Source organism: Anopheles gambiae, chromosome 3, assembly GCF_943734735.2.
Source record: "Anopheles gambiae chromosome 3, idAnoGambNW_F1_1, whole genome shotgun sequence".
Classification (NCBI taxonomy): Eukaryota; Metazoa; Arthropoda; class Insecta; order Diptera; family Culicidae; genus Anopheles; species Anopheles gambiae.
Window position 1 is genome coordinate 63,486,349 of NC_064602.1, and position 24,062 is coordinate 63,510,410.

Sequence of the window (24,062 nt, forward strand, 5' to 3'; positions counted from 1 at the left end):
CTTTGATTACTCGGTTCATTAATAATGCTTATTAGTATGGTCCTATTAGAAAATAACATTTCGTATAGGATATTTCCTATTAGGAATAAGATATTTCCTGTTAGAAAATAACATTTCTATTGCTGCAGCGAGTATGACTCACAGGGCAATTTTTCATTCCCAGCCGCCGAACCGGGACATTTTGGCACCAGTTTGCCGTTGTCGTTTTCACACCACCACTACTCTACACCACCCAGAGTAGATCGATAGAGGAAATGTGTGTGTTTTTTATGTTTTCAATCGTTACTCTTGCCCATGGCATATAAAGCATACAAACTGTAACGACATATGCAACGTTTTGGTATTGAATAGTATATTTGCTAAAAAAAAATCAATGAATGTTAGAGGTAGCATAATTCGCTGGTTTTGATTGCACTACCTTTCGGTGATTTTAAATTCTCAACAGTCTACCGTGTACGTGGACGGTCCTGGCGCAGCAGTGGTCACTGTATCCCGGATGCAGTATATTATCCTTCCACTATCCTCTAGTTTTGGTCGGCATGTCTGGCTACTTTTTAGGACTGCTGTTTGAAAGTTCCTACCATTTCCGGTACGGAAAAAAACAACATAGACGTGCATGCTACGTGCTTTATTGAAACAATGATGATTCCCAAAAAACTCTAAATTTGTTATAACGATGAAGTAAGATACAGAAGAGTGCAAGCATATTTATTAACAAATAAAATTACTTTATTATTGTAAAATCTACAGCTACTTGTAGACCATGAATGCTTCTCGTATGTTTAATGTGTGTTATCACGTCTTTTTTAAAAGAGAATTAGTTTATAAGTTTATTTTAACATAAGAGACTAATAATATAGTTATAGGAGGAAACGACCCAGTAATGAATATCACATAAACAAACGGAACAAAAACAAATAAATAGGATAGCAACAAAACAAATGCTTACATTATTTTAAAATGTCCTTATTAAGGATGCTTGGTTCTTGATGAAATATTTCCTAGGTCTGCTCCGCTCATCTTCATACCCGCTCAGCTTTTCAACTTTACTACGCTGACGTTACGATTTGATTCCACATCGGATGGAATCTCATTATTTTCTAAATGATAAATATTCATACCACCGAGGTAAAAAAAGCCTCCCCAAAAATCACCCAATATGTAATCGTCATCTATTCATGGGACGGATTTTAATACTTACACCATGGGAAGCAGACGTTCTTGCCAGGACTTCCGGTGCGTAAAATCCAATCTCCAAGGACAGCCCCATAGCGGAAGGCATTTTACCATACATTGGATTGAGTGTTACGTATTCAGTACGCTGTAATAAACCCCACGGCGGAATTGTCGGGATTATACATCAGAAGTGCTCGATTTTAATGTATTTGTATGGCTGCGTTGCTTGCCAATGTGTGCCTTACCTTTGCTCGATTCCCAATAAACAAGTGATAGTAGTAGGTTCAATCGAAAGGGGAAGCGATTGGAACTCGAAACCGTACCGTTGATAGGGTTTTAGCTATCTTCTTCCACATTTTTTAACCACAACCATGCGCCGCGCAATGTGGTTTGATCCTAGTTTATTGAAGGGATCGCATAAGGTGGCGCTGGTGTATTTGGCTGGGCGGGGTTTTTGTTGTGGTTTTAGCAGGAAGGTTTACTGACGACAGAAGGAACCAAAGGAAAGAGTAGCTGTCGTATACTGAGCGATGGCACAGAAACATGCTATGGTACATTTTGTAAACCTGGAAACGTTGGTGGTTGTATCGTTACTTGCACAACATCGGCTAGCTGTGGACGAATGTGCCGGCAGTTGATAATTCAATATTTGATTTATTTATTACTAAAAAGACATGTTTTCAAAACATGCTTGAAATTATACAAATTACAATGAACGGAAGAAAGCACGGATCTTATGGAACCAGATAACAAATGTCTTTTATTGTGGGTTTTGGTATCTTAACATTTAGTTAGCTTATTTTTCTTGTATGGTAAATTTGAAAAAACAAAAATAATGTAAGCAATCACTCACATTTATAACTTTTAACTATCTGTCATACAATGATACAATCAATCTTTCTCTTAAGATAACTGAAATTTGGCGTTGTATGAAACATGTAATGTTGTATGTTTAAGTGTGGTGTGCATACACTTGTGTCATAGCAGTACCCGTATAACGAATTTTTCGCATAGCGAGCAAATCCATATGCTCAATAAATACATCGCTTAACGATTAAAATCTCGCATAACGAGCAATATTGTTTGCTTTCCAGATGATTCTATACTAAGCATCGTTTAATATAAAACTATTGCCCAGAGCAAAAGTGTCGTATAGCTGTGTGAGTCACAAGTGTGTGGCATATGTTGACGAGTTTTTCTAGCGCATTTTTCTGGATTTACTCGCTAATGAAGAGGATAGTTTTCCCGGCCAATTGCTGCCCTTGTAGAAATTTCATATGACTACATATGTAGTGTGTAGCAAGTATGTTACAAGATTTAATGGCAATAAAACTATCGACATTTTTAATGACCTTATTTGACGAACGTTAACCATAACAATGTTTCAATAGTGATGTAATTGGCTTATTTGGCTAATCTAAAATAAAAGACTAAAACAATCGACCAATTTTACAAGAAAATGGACCAATAATAATGACATGATAATGATAAGACATGGTGAACTACAAATAGCTTCCCATTTAGTATTATAAAGACATGATTAATTAATTCAGATGCGTATATGCCCTTTTTATCAACTCATTTGCGGTCCTGAATTTTCACTTTTATTTCACTTTTCGTACCTCTGGGAAAACACATAACGAATTTTACGTATAACAAATGAGTCGCTGGAATGGATTTGAACAAGGTATTTACTTTGGATTTGAGGGGTTTCACTGTATATGCAAACTATATGCAGTGTATGTAAGCACAAATGTGTTACTTTATCCATACAATTGCAATTTTACCTCAAACAGGTTCTCTTTTTCTTTGGCATTAAGATCTACTCGGAAATTTTACCTTATACAGGCTGCTAGACTTATTAGGACAACGAAAGAAAATAATCAGAAGCTGGCTAATTGTTGAGGGATTTATCATTATTTATCATGTATATACAAGTAATTGCCTTGTGCTGCAGAAGTCTTAACATAAAATTTAAGCTTAATAAAATCGGGTCAGCAAGAACAGTCACCGAGCAGTTTAAACAAATTTGTGTACTTTTTCCACCTGACTAATCTCCATATTTTGTTGACGATTTTATCAAAATTATTTTTTGTTCGTAATCTTAGAATTCTCACTGAGATGGGATATAAACACTCTACAATCAAAACCTATCTAACCATTCATGTTAACAGTTAAATGGTTAAAAGTAACATGTTGACTGCCTTAATAATACATGAATTGGTAGAAGTTTCACTACTAATGGTTCGGTTTAAATCAAATTTTAGCGTCACCGATCGGTTTCGGACGTATGTCTGGGGCTGGTTAGTTGTAAAGAGCAGTGATCGGCAATGTACGGCTCGCGAGCTGCATACGGCTTTTGAGAATATTTAATTTTGAGATGGCGGCTCTTGACTTCTTATATCTCATAGCACTATCACACATTTATGCTCTTGGTTTATATGTTTGGTTCTTCACGTGAAACTGTTCGAACATTTTTCTACAATTTCGCAATGATTGCCGACCGCTGGTATATAGGGCCATGTAGTCTTCGTTGTTGATATCATTATAGTGTGCGCAGCTGTATGTACAAAACCAAAATCTCTAGATCTACCAATTACATGCTAGAATTAAATAGACTGTTTCCTAAATCTTCCTCGGTTTTAGCATTTTTAGCAATTTTAGCATGAGTTGTGCAAAGCCTGGCCGTACTATGCGAATAAAAGTCAAGCAACACGTCGTGAGGGTTGAGTTGTTTGTCGATGAAGATTTTTGAACTTATTTTTCTATATGTGACTCAACCTAATAATTGTACAATCCAATACTTTACGTTGAATATGAGTTCAAGTTTGCGTTTAAAATGCTCACGAACTACTTCCGATATGAATCGTCCACTTATAAGAACCATGCGCGTAATACAGTCAACCGTAGGTACAGAAGAAACACACTTGAAACGTACGGTACGATATTTTCACATCTCTTGCCACAGATCGTGACAGATCCTTTGGGAGATGAATTCAAGTTGTACGAAGCAAATGGGTGTTCCCTCCCTTTTGTCTCTTCCTCTGTCGCTCTTTCTTTCTTTCTCTCACTCTCTCTAGCTCTCTCTTTCCTCTCTCATACTACACAAAGCCATCAACGGAAGCTTGCTATTCCGCTCGCAAGGGACACATCGCGTGCCTTCGTACGGTGGAAAATGAATAATGTTTCCCGGCAAGCTCGTCTCGTCTTGCTGCAGTTCTCTAGAAAAGATCCCGTTTTCTTCCAAGGACAATTTGTGTGTGTTATATTTTTCGCTTCGAGCAAAAGATATCACCACAAAAATGCGCCTCACGGGGCAGTGGCAGTGTGGCAAAAACAAGTATGCTTCTTTTTGCACGTTCAGTTATGTGTGTGGTCGTCTTTCTTGTGCTTATACCCCGAAGGCGGCGCAGTTGCGCGTGTGTTGATTTTCCCAACATTTTTGTTTTTCTTTTGACTAGATATACCTTGCCTCTTTACTTATATTACCATTGACCATGGTTGGTTCACCTGCAAAGCTGTGCGGTGTCATAGAACGACGGTAGAGGTTTTTATTTTACGCTGTCTTTTTTTCATGTCCTCGTCCATGAACCTGAAGCCCGTTAGAAAACGCGACCCCAAGAGCACGTGAGCAGATGCGCCTTTGTGGCACCAGGGCTATGCTTTGTGTGCCGCAGGGAAATGTAATGTAAACTTCCGTGGGATACTCGCTTTGCTAGAAATTCACTAAACATATCTTGTTATTTTGTTACACCGTAGTTTTGGCGTTTCTACTTGCGAGTGGATTTCCGGAACATGCCTGCTACTGGCGTGTTTGGCTTTGTACGGTGGTCCGGAAGAAGGCAGTATAACTGATATCATACTGGACGGTGCCTCACCGATGGGCTTTGCCGGTGCCTTCGAAACGGAAACCGTTGGGGAATACCAGCAGGGAAAAGTTTTATCAGATTTTTCCAACCGATCGGCAGTTTGATTTCTGCGAAGGAAACAATACTGCTAACTTTCTAGTTTTTTTGTGGCATGAGAATATTGAGAGGCACAGGAGACAAGGGCCAATGTTTTCGATTGTGGAACATAAAAAATGTAACCATATACCTTACAGCGATGAAATTCGCGAATGCGGCCCTTACATTTGTAGTATTTGCCCTTTGTTGGAAGGTGAGGTTTGGTGCAATAAGACAAATAAAAGAATACAGCCAGCAGATGTTGATCGGAAATCGAATTTTCCGCCTTCTGGGAATGAAATTGTTTGTACAGGCGGGTCGTGTGAAGTCACGTTGTGGAGGTTTTATTTCTTCAATGCGCTGGAATAAAGGTTACCTTTCGGTCTATATATGTGCTGCAAACTCAGTCTGTACTGGTGAAGCTGAGCAAGGGGTTCCTCTGTTCCGGTTGGAAAAAGGTGAGGATTGTCAAATTAATACAACCAAAGTTAGGATATGAAGGGCTGCGGGCTGTATAAACCCCACAATGCTACCGAAATCGTAACGAACCGTACACGGGTGGGTATTTGATTTCAAAAGAACTTTTTGTGTTTCGAAACTGTAGTTTGTTCTGGTTAATCAAGTGTATAATTTGGGTTTTTGTTTACAAAAACAGGATACTAGCCAAACTAGTAAAAAATTGGGCATGTATTGATTAGGTCAATACAATTGATTTGGGATGAATAAGTAGTTTTTTTTATACTGTGAATAATGTACAATGTTGTTTATGAGTTGATCGCTCGTAAAGCTACTAATGTTTGAATGTTTAATCGAAAATCCCTGGTAGCTTTATCTGTTTCTGTCCATGCTTCTCCGTACGTACAAAATTTAATGATATCACATTATTTCGCATTACTTTGGAACTTAACTTAAAGTATTAATTGAAGCTGGAGCAAGCCAAACAAAAAAAAAATGGATATTTTAATACCATTATTTAAACATCATTTTGAGAAACTCTTCTAGAGTTTCTAGAATATTAGAGAACTAGCCTCGATGGTCAAAATATCCCTTTTTTATCAGGGGCAGATTAAGCGCTACGCAAACTCCCAAGTAAAGTTTCCTTCTTTGGATTAGAATCCCTCATACAACCACTTTAGGACTCTCTCCTTCTCTTTTGGTGGGGCATCAGTCCAGCATCCTCATAAGATGCCTCGTGAATGAGGCCAATCGGCTCTCTATAAAAAAACATGCCTCAACCATCGTATCCTGTGAGTCTTCGTCATCGTCAGGATGCTCGGTTCGTCGTACAGCTCACCTCACTTCACCGTACAAGCTCGTGGTTCATCGTTCTCCTCCAAACTTCATGGACGAATACACCGCCAAAGATGGTCCGGATGACGCGTCGCTAAAACACGCCCAGAGCGTTTGCATCCTCCGCTCGGATGGTCCAGGACTCGTGTCCATAGAGGACCACCGGGAGAATTAATGTGCGATATATCTCACATTTCATGCTGTTTCGAAGTCTTCTTGATCTCAGCAGTCGGTGAAGCTCATAGTATGCACGATTCCTCTGCACAATGCGTTTCCGGATTTGGCTGCTGATGTCGTTGTCCGAAGTAACGACCGTTCCAAGATAGTAGAACTCTTCTACCACCTCGAGATTGTCGCCGTCAACTAATACACTGCCTCCTGATCCTTCTAGTTGATCCTACTACTTAAGGTGGGCACTTTATTTTGACAGGGAGATTTGGACCAATTTTTCCTCGAAAATGGAACGAAAATAAAATTGTATGTTTTGAGTACTTTATTTTGCTAAGTACTGTACCCGCTCGACACTTCAGAAATCCCTACATTTGTGTGACTACTTAGCGCCTCTACTTGTGTTAGTGGATCACTGATTTTTAATCTCGTTATAGCAGCCATGCTACTAATTCTTTAAGTCCTATAATTTTTGTTGCCATACTGCAACTGGCTTTTTTTCAATCTTTATTATTTATTATTTTGTTGATTTAACACTTAATTACAATGAAGGTTAAAAAATCCTAACGTCACTAGAACTTGATTGCGCGCGAAATAGGGCGTTTCGTTAGCATCCTTGTATAACATTCGAGTTTCTTATTCGGCACGACGATCATTGCTTCTTTTTCTTCGGTCTAACGTGGTCGTGTACAAATTCTTTTTTTTTGTTATGGCCGATCTTCGGTCTCAAAGTAGGTATAATATTATTCTCACTTTGTTCGATCTGATCGATTCCGCCTGTTTTATCCATAAACGATTTTGCTGCCCTCTATCCGTTAGTATTGTGGTAATTGATTGAATGTACCGTTGATTGTTATCAACAATTTCCTCATTATACGTGATAATTAAATATATTCTTTTCCGCTATGTTATGTTGGTTAGTAACTGTACTAGTTTCTAATTATTCTTCTACGATCCACTTGTTGTTTACTAATTTACTTTACCATGTTATCAATAGTGGTAATAAAATATCAATTAAAGACTGCTTAATGCACTCTCTGTCAGCGACAGGAACTCTAAAAATATATAGAAAAACCTCACTCTCTCATTTGTCAAATTGGTTAAAGATTCCTTTAATATTAGTTATTTGTTTGGTCGGAACCTTCATTCTTCACGCCGTTCGATCATGCATTTCGCTAAATTGGTAGAATCAGTCGTTCTTCGTCATTGGTTTGGATTTTTTTTTGATGAAAAATAAATTGAAATGATCAAATAAAATCAATTTTGTTGTTCGAATGATGGACGCACCGAATGCTTCAAGACCTAACGTAGGTTGCGTCGCATTAGAAGCTAAACCCTCCGCAACAATAAGATCCATATCCAAATAAGCCTCTTCAACCGCGTAGGTTGTTAATTCTAATAAAAAAATTGTTGCTTATATATAGTTATATGCGTGGAACACAAATACAGGTGCGACATCACTGCAACAGCCTCGCACCCATGCCGATTCGATAGGAGCCGATCCCGTCGCGTTAGAACGGTATCAGCATCCAAGCGACAAGCACGCAGTAATCATTTTGATTAAAAGCTGTGGTTCCATACTCTTAACTATTTATTTTTTTAAATTCCTAGTTGGTTGAATTTTCTACAAAAATAATTCAAAACAATAATAAGCAAATAAAAGTAATGCTATAAGGCAGCGATGTCAAACTCATTGGACCACACGTGGCAAAATGCTGCATAAAATAGTAACGCGGGCCGTAAGCTTCTAAGCTTCCTATGTTTCTATTGGGTTAACAAAAATTGGATTGCATTAACACTGTAAACACCTTTACAAAAAACGTGTGAGAGTGAGAGCCTCATTGATTAACAATTTGTTTATGCTGATACCGTCACTTACTTTAATATATCTTAATATTTAGACATTTAGATGTTTCGTATGTGTTTACCTTGCATTAACAGTTTTTTAAAATCAAAATAGGTCATACCACTGCTAAAATTGAGATATTGGAAATTGTAAGCTTTAAAGTGCAGTTCATTTTTTTTCTCGTGTTTGTCTTAAAAAATAGTATTTCCGTTTGAAAGCGTCAGAACATGTGTTTTCCATTCATGTTCAATAAAGAGTTAGATGCATTGTTCGAGGACTATTTTTTTTGAAATTGCTATTTGACCATTCACTATGCTAATGGAAGGCTAAGCATTTAGAAATATATGTGCAAATTATCAGACATCTCTGCTATAATACCTAGCACCCACGAGTATTATAGCATTCATTTTAATTATTTGAAAAATAAATAAATAATTTGTACTTGTGCTCCTTAATTAGCCTGTTGATGGTAACCGACAAATACCAAAATTATTTCGGTAAATTTTATATTGCTGTTTGTAAGATAGGCATTGGTCCTCAGTACGTTGGAACGAATTACAAAAATTCGTTCGCCGCGAAATTCATTTCCCCTCATCATAGTTGACGAGATGTTTATCGTACTGGATTTTTAATGGTTTTTATAACAGAGAGCTCAAGAGGTAAATTTACTTTGCTACACGACAACGTATAGAGGCGAAAAAACTCCGTTGGAGCCAAAGCCTCTATAAACAGTACAAACAACAACACACGTCAATGTTCGTTCCGATTTGTTTGGTGAGAAATCCGAGAGGTTCTGAGCAGCGAATTTCTAGCAAATTGGTTTGTAGGTGAGAATGATTGTCATGTAAACCTTACAGTATATCATGTTTAGCCATGTTTTGTATTTTTAGCAATCAACAATCTCGATTTAGAATAATTATTAATAAAAAACATATTTTCTCATAAATTTCTTGCCGTCAATCTAATCCAACTTCCATGAAGGTAGTCATTTCTACACCAGGTGAAAAGAAAATGCTTGAAAGCTTTTTGTGTGTTTGGTTTTGGGGCTGCAGCTATTGGATTTAGTTCCAATGAGGGCAGAGCTGTGTGCATTCTTAAAGAAAAATATATTTGACTGGAACTACGGCAACGCAAAACCGTGAGCGACAAACGGATTTCGATCGTTCGTCCCATCGTGCTGAGAACCATTAACTAGATTTCATTTTAGCGATATAAATGTTTCAAAGTTTTTATAAAAGGTGCTTATTTTAAATAAATTTGTAAGATGATTCCGTATTTCTGGAAACAAGCAATGAAAATGAAAAGTAATAAATAAATATCCTATGAATATGAAGTCATTAAATATCCTGTACTAAAATATTCAGCCTGCAGAGACTTGCATATTGTTAAAAAGATCTCATCTTTTTAGAGCTTTACCGTCTGAAGCTCAAATCTAGCACAGCACCGTCTAGCACAAGATATGGGGAAGTTTACTACGTTCGCTGTATCGCTTCTTAAATAAAAACACACGTCTCAAAAGCCTAAAAAGGAGGAATGAACCATCTTAGAAAATTGCTCGTTAACCTTGAGCCGCTTTCAACCATTAACCGATGTTGCAGAGTAACAGGGACAGAGAAAGTATCCTCTCGGGTTATTGGCTATATCATGAGGTCTTTTACTCGTGACACCCATTTCGAACGACAACAGCAGCAGCAGCAGCAGCTTCGTTTACATGATTTCGTTTAGCTTGATTGTATCGTGATCGCAAGCTCATCCTCACGTCAAAGTTTTTCGTATGTTTACCACCCATAAATTACACTAATGCTTCAAGAAAAATGCACAGTAAACGGCACGATGATTAATGAAGCTACCTTCTCCACGGTACGGATGGTTGCAAATCATAAATGTGACCGATACGAAGGTTACGGCTGGGGCGCTACTGCTGACTGCAAAGGATGGCCACATTTCGCTGCATATTTTCATGGCCCCCAATTAAGTGAGCGAGGAACGTGAGAGGAATGCGGACATTATCTTCACGGTGGAAAATAAATAGACGCGCCGACTAATCAAGTTACCTCCCCTCGAGGGCAGGAGCGTAAGCCGATGAGGGTATAATGGTTTGAAGCACCAACAAAAAAAAGCTTATGTTTAAACATCTTCATATTACACCTAAATTAACGACACGCCAGATTCGTGAAGTCGTAATATGCCGCCCGAGGTGAGCTTCGGAGTTTAAGGTTTCAATTTGCTGTAGGGGAAGATCATTCTGAAGGTGCTCCCGCGGGCGTACCCTTTGCGCGGGGTAGTACCCGCCCAAGATGATGGGGACAATATTACCTGCTACAATATTTACACGCAGCGCTTACTTTCTTCAGCCTATTTCTACCGGTGTAACCTTCAGTTCTGAGTCATTCGCTTGCCCTTTCCATTATACCCGCTGCCCGTCACAGGCATGAGGTGAAAAGGTGTATAAATAAAGATTATATTTTATTCACAAGAAGACCTGTTCAATGGTGGAAGCAGCTTGTTCCGCTACTGAAAGCAGCAGTTGGACCCCAAACGGTGCACCACCTTCTCGAAGTGGGACATTATGGAGCGGGAAAAATGATGGTCGTGCTTGTGGTGTAGGCTCATTTGTGAAAGCCTACGAGCCACACCGTGTGGGTAGACATTTCAGTGCCATCAAGGGAGAATGGTCGTTGGTGACGGTTTGTACCGTTTTTTACGCACAGACAACATGGAAAGATCCTGGGGAACTCTCCCGGGGTACTCACAGGTTAGTGAACTGAGCATGAAATATTTGAATTTAATCTTTAAATGGGGGTGTCGGCTTGAAACACTTCCTTAGAATGGTGTTTTATTTCGGCGGGCCCAATCCCAAACAGTATAAGGTGTGTGTGTGTTTTTTTTTACAACGAAACAGGTCGAATCCTTCTCTATCATCAAGAGAACACTTTGCCGAATAGTAGAAAAGCTCGACAAAAAACTAATTTGAAGCGGTTATTTTTACCGTTGTTTGCAATGAGGCATTTGTGTGAAATGAATGACCAAAATAGAATGACACTTCTGTTTTGTGCGTTGGCAGGCAATTAGCGTAGGTAATTGGAACTGTGCCTGTTTCAATCAAATTATCATCAATCTTGTGAGCTGAAAATGGATACAACTTTAAAGTGAGCTAATGCAGTTGTGGGATTTCACAATGGCCAACGATTTTTGAAAGTATGCAAACGATAATTCTATGGTGATCGCATAGCAAAAAATGAATCTATAAAAAAAGAGCTTTTGGACAAACAAAATCATCTGAATAATGTGGTTCAATATGTTTAATTAATTTTCTATTTTTTATTTTCAACACACCAGAAAGTTTAAGTGCTAAACAAAATATGTCGTGTAGATTTGTAAATAAAATACACACAAACTGCTGAGTAGCATTAACACTCCAATTCTAGCAAAGTTAACTCCCTATTCATTCGTTCGCTAGAGAGGTATAGCGCGATTGCAATAAACCGTAATTGACAGGATACCTAAAATGTATCGGAATAATGCGGTAATCCGTTTACTGCCATTATCAATATACACGATTATTTGCCAGCCTCACGGGCATACGGTATTGTACTCGGCTCGGCTCGGGTGTTGGCGTCAGCGATTGGAATTGAAATAAATAATTCAATTTTAATTAAAATGTACAGCCCACTGCTCTTTGGCACAGAACCGGTGGCGTGTCGTAGATGCCGTGGTGTGCACGCGCAACACTCAAGAATCTCGTGTTACCAATGCACGACGGTTTGCTGGTGGCAAACTGCTGTAAGCTCTAGCTATACGACTCTGGCTCCTGCGTAAATCCCAGTCGGATGGGTACGGAATGGCAAAGAAGAACCGGCAAATATACTATCCTTTGCGGGATCGGATTTCGCACAGCGGTTGAAGGTATGAAAAAAAAGGCAAAAGAACAATATCTCTAGAGCGCACTGGATGAACTTACGCAATTTGCCAGATGAAAATCCGTCCTCAAGCGTGTCCAGCCAAACAGTGTAACGAAGGTGTCTGGTGGATGGATGAAGGGTAGTTCACTTGCGTGGCATTCGCCACACCTTGGCGCGATGCTTCGCTAGGAAAGATATGAAACAATTGGCGAAGAAACCACCAGTGTCTGTGTGTACGTCCAGTAAAATCCTCCTACGTTGGACTACGCGGTGATTTTCCTTCGCCCAGCGTCATCATCATACCCACGCACAATGGAAACGAACGCAGCTTTGTATGTAAGGCTATGTTACATCTATTGTGCAGGTAATCGGATCATTTAGATGACAGCGAAAAGACTACCATATTGGATACAAGTTTATCGTAGTGTTTCACAGAAAATATCACATCAAGTTTTTTTATTATTTAATATCTACTTCAGTTATATCACACAAATATGTTCAATTGACTAACCTCAGGTCCGAACTGACACTGGATTTTTTTCATCTAACTCATGGTTAGTTCGAGCTTATAGCGGATTCATGTGTTGTTTATCATTTACACGTTCGTCAGTCGCTCCTTGTGTGCTAAAATTGTCTTCTAAAGAAAGAACAAAAGAAATAGCACTACACATTATCCTTGAAATATAGCGCGAAGCAAAGCAAGAGGAAATCATTTTGAATTTGTGACATGATGTGGCTCAAGTGGCAGGAAATAAAATGCGAACTTACTAACGTGAGCCGCACGAAAATAGCCACGGCCGAGAAAGCGAACATTACTCCGTTTTGGCGCAAATTGAAACCCATAAATTTTAGTTATCTGTCACGACTGGTCTGACTTCCTCCTTACGTTTCATTCTATTATCAGACAATGTCGGTTGGAGCAGCGTTCGATTTTCCATTATATGGTAAGGTGGATGTTGTTGTATTGAATCGCACATCATTAGTAGTCTCTTCTTTGCTGATCGTTCATTCAGAAGGTAGACGGAAGCGTAGTTGTGTGTTTCTGTGTGGTCAATATTTTGAAAGCTTCCGTTTTTAGTGTTTGGTGTGACGATGCATCGATTGTGGTGAAAATAGCTGACCTATGTCGATCGATGGACGACACGAGCTGTTTCAATGTATTGTAACTCATGATGAGAATGTGCTGTTTATTATAGTTGATGAAGTAAAGAAAACTGTATGAGAAAACTATAACTAATGTTAAGCTTAAAATTTAGTATGTAGTTTTAACAAAAAGGTCTTCAAAAATACAAAATTACATCATTATTGCAACATGGTAAATGTCGGTACTTAATTATTGTGTTGCTATCTAGTTTCAATGTCCATAATGACATAAATTTAGAAAGTAAGTTTTATAAACGTCTCCAAAATGTCATAAGTTTCAATTGATTGATAAAAATGAAATGTCAGAAATCCTTCTAAGAAGGATTCTTAGTTTTCTTAGTTTTTACGTAAAAAACGGAATGGATGGAAATATAACAGTTGAATTATTTTTTTAAAAAATCAGTGCTAACTGTTCCTGTTAAGGCATAAAAAATGCTATCGTAACTCCAAATGGTATTATTTTGGCAATGACCATTGGTAAAATGTGCGGAGGATCTTAAATTTCGCTTGATTCGTTCAGTGTTTGGGCGATTAAAAGAACTAACATGAAAGAAATGAAGTGATGAAGCTTATATTATGTCTTAATGTAATGTTAGACATGTCAATATTATTTTCATATATGTTTATAACTCTTGTTTGTCATACTCTCTTTTCTATATTCATTTTGTTGTTGGACACGTTTTGATTTACATTATATCAATAATGGAGTCGCCCAGTGTTTTATTCTATAACGACATAAAAAAACGTTTTATAGTAGTTTAAAGTTGCTGGAGATTCCTGTTTAGCCGTTAAATAAACTATTATACTTTACTTTTGTTTTAAATTACGATTATTTAGCAGAAGTATTTTTTATATCAAAATTAAACAGCTGATTGAAATTGGACAGCAAATGAATGTTTATCTATTTTAAGAAATAGAAATTTAAAAGGAAATATTTCGTTTCCATTAGATAAGTGTTTAAAAATACGTGTGAAGTAAATTGGAGTTGTGCATGTGTGCAAACCAAGCCCCTCTACACACTCAATTATCTGCGAGTAAACTCCATTAGCGGCTATGGTAAACCTTGACCGAATACGTCTGTTGCGCTAAATAAGAAGAATGTTAGGCCGCGGGGCCATGGGGCGTTCTCAAGCTGAGAAATCATTCTCAAACACTCATTTAAGTTTCTCAAGCACTCAAATCTTGTTCTCAGACGCGAGACCGTGGCCTTCGTCAGTTTTTCTCACTTTGAGAAACTGATATTGCCACTCATGCTTTATTTGGAGCTTTAAATAGAAAATATATTTTTGATCGCATTTTTTTATTTTTTTTTTTCAATTATAACCATTGAATACATTTTCCAAAGTGATTACCGAAAAACAAATAGCACAATTGCTCATATTTCAGTTAGCCGATCGCTGCATCGTCAACTTTCTCAAAGATTCTCAAAACCGATTTTGTTCCGATTCGACAAACGCTGAGAACGAGGATTTCTCAAAAGCACTCATGAGTGCTTGAGAAAATGAGTTTTGAGAATCCCCATGGCCCCGCGGCCTTAGTCTTCCTTAGCATGGAATAATCTAAAATGCAGAATCGTTTCACTTACAGGTTCCGAGGTCATTTACGCGCTAACCCATGCTTTGAATGATACAGTATTCCCCAGGGACGTTTTCTTGATGACTTCTATCATATGTCAAATTATTCGGCGTGGTAATAGGCAATCATTACTGAATGCAAATAGAAGGCGGGTTTTACCTGTGCCTACATATACGTACCCACAAAGGAAGCTTTGGAAATATAATTGACCGCAACAGGAACAAGGCTCATCTCCGAGTAAACTGAAAATTAATAGATTTTACGTTCAAACGGACATTTTGTGGAATCTTCCGGATGCTGTTCATTTTCCCTATGGAAAGAGTATGGCACGTGTTGTGAAGAATTTGCTCCTAACATTCCGTCGAGCTTTTGGATGTTTGTGTATTCCTGCACCTGATAATCTTTGCTTGAGTTCCATCTCATCCCTTCCCACACGGAAGGAGTAAATCTCCTTTGCTTGCTACGAAATACAAACTTTTTGCGATAAAATGCAAGTGCGTTTAATGATGCAGGTTGGTGAAGGGTAGGAAGTCGGATGAAAATGATGGCAAAAATCGATATCCATTCGTTACGTCAGCTGTGGTGACGCAGTTTTATACTCATCGAAACTGGTCGTTATGCTTCGGGCTTTTGCCACACGCGCAAACCATTCTGCTCGATGCTGTTGAATAATGTGTGTGATGCTGTTTTTTATCATTTTGTATGATTTAGATAAATCAACCTGCTTTATTGAAAATATGTACAGGCAGATCATTATTATTTGGTTGTGAAGTAGATATCGATTACTATGTGTTTTTAAAAGATAACCCTTGTTTCCAACTATACACACACACACCAACATATTGAAGCAAAAGTGTGCTGTTGCAATTGGCAAGATAAATGAATCCTATTTCTTGAACAATATTCTTCTTGCTGCAAATTCCCAGACATGACCCCGCGTACGAAGCGCTAAGAAATGGCGTGCAGGAAAGGGTGCTCCTTGGCAAACGATGTCAACTAAAAATAGAAGCTGCCACATAGCCACACTTCGCTTTGTGTCCTTTTGGCGTATGCGTGTGCAGATCCTGACGCAAACTCGCTGCGGTGCTTGCTACATTTACGGGAAGATTGTTTTGTCTCTGTTCAGTATCAGGTCGGTTGGTACGCAAGGATAGTCACTCCTGATGAATGTGATTCATCACATCTACCTACACACTCTATAAACTCTTGCAGACAGCGTAACGAGTGGTGTTGGTGTTTGGTCCCATCAAATATGGGGGAGAGTTTCATAGAGCAGCTTAAAGAGGCGTTATCAAGAGGCGAAAGTACCGCGTTGGAAGGTGCCTTATATTTGTGTGCTCACATTGCCCTCGTTAGGTCGTTGTCAGACGTTTGTTATTTTAGACTGCATAGCAAAGTAAAGTTAACTTATGTTTCACTCTTTCAATTACTCTTTCCAGTTGTTTCCGAAGTTTCTGGTAACTTCCAAGACGCCAGAAGAAAACGATACTTAAAATTGTCAAATATGTCAAAACGTGCGTGGCTTACCTTTTCCTCTTCCGATCATCTAAAGGTTGACTATTTCATCTCAAATACGAATTTTGGTGTCCTTTTTTTAATCCCACACATTGATTATACGCCACAGATCACAAACCTTTCATCTCGACTGCATGGTGGTGACCTTTTTTGTTGATGTTATTTGCTGCTAACACCCATCAAGGTTTTGAGGGCGACAAAGGACTATCACCAGAAATGGCATATTCCTCCGACACACATTCCTCTAGACCATTTCCAGAGTTTTCATCTCGATCTTTTCTTTCTCCACCGCGCTAATGACTATCTAGAGACCATTACGTTTTGTTTTCGCGCTGGCCGGTAACCTTCGAAGGGTCCAGCAACATCCCGCAACGTCTTTCTTTTGAAATTTGTTGCGTCTGTTCAGCATAGTTGGACCGTTTTGTCTTGTAGGCTGAAGACACATGTTTAGTTTATTGCATCTTGGCATGAGAGCTCGATGAGAATTGTTTTGCTTTTAACTGTAGCGTTGAAGGTTGCCACAGTAAGGATATTTGATTATACTCTGGAGTGTACGCATCACGTAATAGTTTTCTGTTCCTCCTTCGTAAGTAAAGAACGTTAAGCCTTGTATCTTAGCACATGTGCTAACGTACGATCGATTTCTCTAGTAAAAAAAAGAAAAACTTTTCCATTTATTCAGTTCCAAAAGATCCAGTGAACGTTTTTACACTTCACACTCAGTTATACCATTAAAAAAAGCTATAGATGCTGCCCTCGAATTGTGTTGATATGTTGGCACTACCTGGTTTTGGCATGGGTTATGAACTTTCTATCTGGTTGTTTTATTCTGCAAATTTTAACAATAACTTCTACAATTATAAGTATGTGCTAAACACTTTGCAGATGGATTGACAGCACGTTGTGCTTAAAATAATAACTATGCCTTAAAATAGAACCAGATTAGTATTCTTAAATGATACTGAGCAATCAGGGAGAGTGTGCTAACGAGAGAGGATCGTTTACACATTTTTTGTCTTTTTTTATTATTAAACTTTACCTTCTTTTAAGTGTTGGCAATAATCGTCTTCTCTGCTCAGTCATTCTCTTAGATTTAAATGATGTGTCCCATTTAACTGTTACAGATCAAAACCAAAACAGTGTCGCGGTATTATTACTCTGAACTCTTAAATGTTGAACTCTTCATTTCAAACTTCAATTAAATATCTCTTAAAAGTATACTGTATTGTACCTCTACCATATTTTTAGTTTTAGTTTCATTACATGGTTATTAGTTAGTTTATTTTACAAAGGCGTATTTTTTATTTTAATATGTTTGTAAATGATTTTAGAAAATTATCCAGTCGATTCGGAGGTAGCTGACAACAAACACCGTGACACATATTCATAGCGCAGAGACATCAGTATTTATCATTTTTTGAATTGTAAATTCGGACCATAAGATGTTATGTAGAACTCTTAGCTAATGTGTAAGTAGATTGTATGCTACGTTTTCTTAAACTATTACATATACTTATTACTTTATGTATGCTCTTCTTGTGCCAGTGCACGCAACGTTTACACCAAACGTTTGCGTTGCAAAACAATGTACTGTACTTCAAGCAAAATGCATCTGTTCGCACAACCCGTCAGAAACTATATTGCTTTGCGTTTCCATTCGTTTGAATTTTATTTTTAAACCCCACATGCATACCAGTTACCATCACTGCCGCCACTAATGCCAACGCGCCATCACGTTGCTGTCGATGATGTGTCCTATTCGACCGAAAGTTTTCTCATTCGTGTTTCAAAACAACCGCAAACGGCCGCTTTTTCAAGAGTTTCACCACACGTCCCACTACGTGCTGTTCCCTTAGCCTCCCACCCGTGCCTAGAGTGCCGTGACTCGCGACGGATCCTGTCAATCAGTGTTTCCGCAAAATATTTCGCCAACAGAAAAGGGAATACATGGTGCATGGTGCGGCTAGCGAAACCATAGTCCCAGCAGTAGGGAATGAAGCCTTTCCCCACTCACTATTAAGGCTTGCGCGCGCACTTTCTCGATAGAAGCAACGCAGGGAGGTCCGATGGTCCGGGGCATAGGGTATGGACGTTGAGTTCAAACCGTTCATCAGTTGATCGCTTTGCATACACATTTGGCAGCGTGACGTTTTTCCAGGACCCAGCTTTGCAATTCATGCTATGTTCGTTTTGTTTTTGCTTTTTTGCTTTTCCCTCCTATCCTGTTGGGTTGTTTCCTGCTTTATAATGCAAGCTGATTCGGTGGCTTTTGGGTGCCGAAACAAAAGCACGGAGGGAACATTTGCTCACAAGGGTTGCTCACTTTTCTGCCACAATGTTGGAATGTCGGTGTTTTCCGTCATAATTTTTCCCATTTTCTCTCCTTCTTCCCTGCAATGGCAGAGTCCTTTTGATTGTCTGTTTTTTGCTCTCGCTCTCGCGCTTTATGTTTCACCGTTGAGATGTGTTGTGCATTGGAATCGATAACAATAAAGTATCACACAAGGCGCCATTGGACGGTACTGCGCATGTCCCTTAGACACAAACTCGCGCCCATTCCCTTCTCAATTTGCACCAAAAGTGTGGCTCTTGTGTGAGCATTAAAACCGTGTCCAAGTGTTCGCTCAGCTGAAAAATACCACCACACACGACGGTATGATAAGTCTCTGCTTTGCTCACGGGGCAGCAACATTCAAAGGATATTGAGCGATTCCGTGAAAAAGCTGAGAGACTACTGGATGTCTTTCTGATGAGCGAATTATTATCGTGTACTCTCCTACGCGAGTACTCTCCTCATTTGGGAAAAAGCGATTCAGTTCCAAACTAGCCTTCTTCCAGCATGGATTGAAAACGGAACGGAACGCAAAACCCACCCCTAAAAACCGTGTGCGGGCGCACAGTATAGCATTACAGAAAAATCAATTCCAACGGCAAACCAGCACTGGCAGCACTCGACACCTAGTGGACTAGCGTATTTCACCCTGCCCACGACGGCACACGTGTACCGCCGAGTGTGTGTGTGTGTGTGTGTGTCTGTGCGTGTGTGTGTATCCGTGTACGCGTGCATGTGTTAACATCATACCTCCAACAACAACAACAACAACAACACAATTGGCCACTTAGAACAGTGCTTTAGAGCAAGGCACTTTTTCCACATCGGCCAAAAAGTTGGCCAAATTTTCATCTCCTCTGTAAGTGTTACACATTCTGCGTCACAAATGGTAAAAGAGGGTTGATTATTCGTTTCTTTCGTTCGAGGTCATTTCTTCGTCCATCCATCTCCTAGCCCTCTCCCTGTCGTTGAAAGGGGTGGTGTAAGAATATGCCAGCCATTGATTATTCATGGTTTAGAAGTGAAAATGGCTTATAAAGGTTTGGCTACATTACTATGTGTGTTTCTGTGTATGAATAAAATCAAAAACTGCTTGCATCGTGCCAGTGGCTGTTAATAGTATGCAAAATCATCTTAATTATCGACTACGACGCATGCAGACAAGCGAATACTTGTTAAAGGTCATGTCCGCTGATAGCATTCGTGGAGGGGATGGGGCGTGCGTGTATATAGCTGAGTGGTGGGTGAATAAGTATGTGTGAAAAGGTTAATTGTGCATATGGTGCATTGAAAAGATGACAGTTTCAATCAGAATTTATATTTAAAAAGGATTATTATAAAAGTTACTAGATATGGATATCATATGAAGTGTATCAATAACATTAGTTTTTCCATTTGTTCTGTTGCTAAAATGATAATATACTACTGTGCACGTGTTAACTGAAGCTTGCTCAATGGTGGAAAACACCACAAAAACGGTGAAAAAAGTAGGGTAAAAATAAAATTCTGCAGCGCCATTTTGTGAATTTCCAAGTGCAATTTTCCATTCAAAGATTTTCCATCCATCTCTCGGTAGTTTTGCTCTCTAGCCATGTCTCTCCCATGTCTAGCTCTCGCTCTCCCGGAATGGAAATATACGTTAGAAGCAAAAGCACGGCTATGAGCTGAAAGAGAAAAGTGTGTGCTCACTCGTGATTTCCACGCGAGGAAAACTAAGGATATTTTTGCGTTTTCCGACAGCGAAAAGAGTGATAGCGCTCCTGAGCATTGGCTGGTGTGAGTGAATACGTTACAGTGAGAGAAAGAGAATAGCTGTGAGTGAAATATCGGAACGGATTTTTAACATTGTCGTCATCGCTGTGCGACTTTGGAAGCTTTGTGAAGAAAAAAGAAGTTGTATAATGCTTAAGTCTGTCACAAATTTATAGTTTTTGTTTAGTTGGTCCATATTTATTTGTGTTTTGCTTTTACTTTTTGTACTTATTTGTATAAACAAAATTAGTTCAAAAATCGAATCTTGGTTCGTTGCACGTTTGTGTACTACAAATATCTTCTTCCAGTACATCAGCTAAATATCAGGTATTTATGTGAATTATTAAGTATTATCCAACTCACAATATGGTACATCTGGTTGGCATGGTACTTGAGACAACTACAGAATCACTTCATCCTTGAAGCATCCTTGTGGACGCGTTCGTTTGTTGTCCGACGGCAGCGAACACTCGAGGTCAGGCCGTAGTAGTAGTAGTTCCTTAGCCATTTGGACTGCCAAGCCCCATCTGGTACGTGATCTGTCACGAACCAGAGCGCTGATTATCTGCATTATCCTCTCAATCAGTATCAGGCAAATTTCCGTACACAAAACACTCCCGCTGTATGCATTATAGCAGTGGAGGCACCACTGTGGGCCCACGACCCCAAAATGGTAGATCATTTGTTCCCTTACCAATGCACAGTGAGTGGGCCTCACCGCTTGCGATGTGGAAGAGAGTGAGTGCTCCTCCTATATCGATTGAGGGAAAAAACAACCCCCAAACAGAAGAAAGAGCGAGACGTTATTTGTTGCGGGATAGACAAACGTTCCTGCTGGAGAAGGAAACAAAGTTACCCACACAGCCACACGATGCATACATTCTCACGTGCACAAAAAGGCTGAAAAATCTAGTGTGGGATAATCTTTTGCCGCAAGTACCAGCGGGAAGGTGGGAAAAAAGGAAGGCTTTGATATCGATTTTCCTGACCAACACACCCATATGCGAGGGAAGGTATTGCTCTTTTCTGGCTCCGCGGTACACAAAGAGAACAACACAACAGTGTACGAATGTGTTCTACCTCCACTCTTGTGTGCATGTCGTGCTTTTGAATCGACACGAGCTAATAATAAGAATAAATAAATGAGTAGGAAAATGGAGCACACCAGGATGAGTCATCCGTTTTGCTGCGGGCCAGCCCAGTGGCCTGGTACGAGGAAGTAGAACAGAACGTACAGTATTACCTGTATGTGTCTAGCGGTATTCCACAAGCAAAAGAGGATGAGATGCAATTTGCATGGCACCATATTTCCGTACTGCAGCTGATGCCCTCACTAATGGATCCGTTTCGGGCAAGAAAAGGCGCCCGCCTGTCCACACAGCTTGCTCTGTGTGCGTGTGACGATGTGAGCGTGTGGCCTGCGGCAGTAAGTTACCTTGAAAAATGTCCCTGCCGTCTAATAGTAGTGTTGGTGAAGTAGTTAGAAACTGCACTTAGCATAGAGCACGAACGAACGATTCCACCCTTCGTCGAAGAGGTATGGGGGCTTTATGCATGTGAAGAATTATTTTCGTTCGGAAACAGACAATCAATAGCAAAGAATCAGAGGTTGACGACCCGTGACCCGTTAGTGGAATCATACGGAATTAGATTGGACTGCATGGGGTGATGATATGATGAAATAGCACAAACAAACTGCTCAAGGAATATAATTCAAATGCAATGGCTTGACTGTATGATGCACCTGTCTTAAGCTTAATTCGCATCTATGTACCTCATGTTGCATATTCCTTTATCTAAAAAAAAAATTCGTTAACGCATCAAAAACAGTTTGACAAAACAAATTAATGAAATATTTCACTTAAAAAGAGGTCAAACATATAACATATAACTTAAAATAATAAAATAATAAATAATAAGGTAATTTGTTGATATGTATATGAAAATTCAACTAAAATGTGATACTAAGAAAAGGAAAATATGGAATTTGTACATATTGGTTGAGGAATAATTGAAATATTCGAAAGATGCGAAAGATCCCCGTAAGTTGGACGGGTTGGATACTCATTCGGACCGTTTCACCGTAGAATGAACATAATATTTGAATTATGTATGACATTGACATATAAAAATGTCTTGTTTTGTAATCTTTTTGAACATATACTGTTTATTGTATTTAAAAATAAAGGCATCCACTTATAATACAGCTTGTTGTACTGTCGCGGAAATCTAAAAAACAGCTCTATACTTTACTTTTTTTTACACAGTCTACATTAGCCATACTGTGATGTGTGTTTGTACACTTATCGGTCATATTGGATCACGTAAAATAAATGTCAAGAATAACATAACAACATCGCCATTAATATTGATGTCTGCAAAAACCGTTCGCCCACAATCACCGTACGACCATTACAAAGGCAAACATAGTAAGGCGAACGGAGCACAACGCCACACTAGTAATGGTAGCTTCATCCTTGCACTGAAATATAATACGCACTGGCAAAAATCCATCGTCAGCAAATGGACGAACGATATTGAGTAGTGGTAGAGTCGTTTGCGCACAGGTTCGCTGTCTGGGGAGAACCGCTTTCTTTGCCCAATGTTTCTGCCAAGGGTAATATTTGCTATCATTTGTGTCTAGTCTTGGGTTCGTTTCGGTAAAACCAATTCAGTTTACTGTACTATATAAAACTACAACGTACAAAAGCAAAATATGGTAGAGCAAACCGGATCCTTGTTTGGAAGAAACTGTACACCGTACCCACAACGCATGAGTCACGCTATTGGACTTGCCAGAGAGTTGGCTCCCTGGAATGGCTCCAGGTTGCCGTCGAGCGGGTGTATTTGTACGAAGGTGCGAAGGTAGCAAGCAGTTCACCGATGTGAAAAGTCGCCCAGAAGTCGCGACTGGATGGATGGATACTATGCTACGTGATTCATCCAATTTGCTTTGTGAATGTTTCGGGGTAGCTGGAACACGATGGAAGGTGCTCCATCTGGGGGTTGGTGATAGGGATGGATGGATGTTCTACTAATACTATTGTGCATTCGCAAACACACTACGAACGGCTTGGTTTTCATCCAATAAAAAATCCATATCCATTCGGTTCTAATAGTACGTTCGATTTTGTCTGCATTAGGGCAAACAGGTTTAAAGGATCGCATGTGTAGCCAGTGGGCATAATACCACACCATTGTAGAAGGTGTTGTCGGTTTAACTTTGTGTTTTGCCGACGGTAAAGATCTGTAACACAAATGATTATAAGGTCAGCAGGTCAGGTAACAGGTAATGAGAGAAAATGATTATGCATTTTGACAAAGTTACATTTCTACTGACTCCCAAATGACTGCACTGAATTGTTCTGGACGTGTTAGTCATAATAGTATAAATAGTTTGTTATGTTAAGGGTACGGGG

At 39.3% G+C, this 24,062-nt stretch overlaps 1 protein-coding gene across 8 annotated transcripts in view; it reads left to right on the top strand.

Moving 5' to 3' along the window:
* The window catches only part of LOC1275256 (kinesin-like protein unc-104), a 46,974-nt gene that overhangs the window by 1,603 nt on the left and 21,309 nt on the right, over positions 1–24,062 (top strand). For 2 of the 8 annotated variants that reach the window (XM_061653115.1, XM_061653117.1), the window contains exon 1: positions 19,362–19,750. The exons of 2 other annotated variants lie outside the window; for them this stretch is intronic. The gene's annotated coding sequence lies outside the window, so the exon portion shown is untranslated. Of the gene's footprint in view, positions 1–17,890; positions 18,029–19,361; positions 19,751–24,062 lie in introns of those variants that run through there. 4 more of the 8 variants (XM_061653119.1, XM_061653120.1, XM_061653122.1 and 1 more) reach the window with 3 other exon arrangements.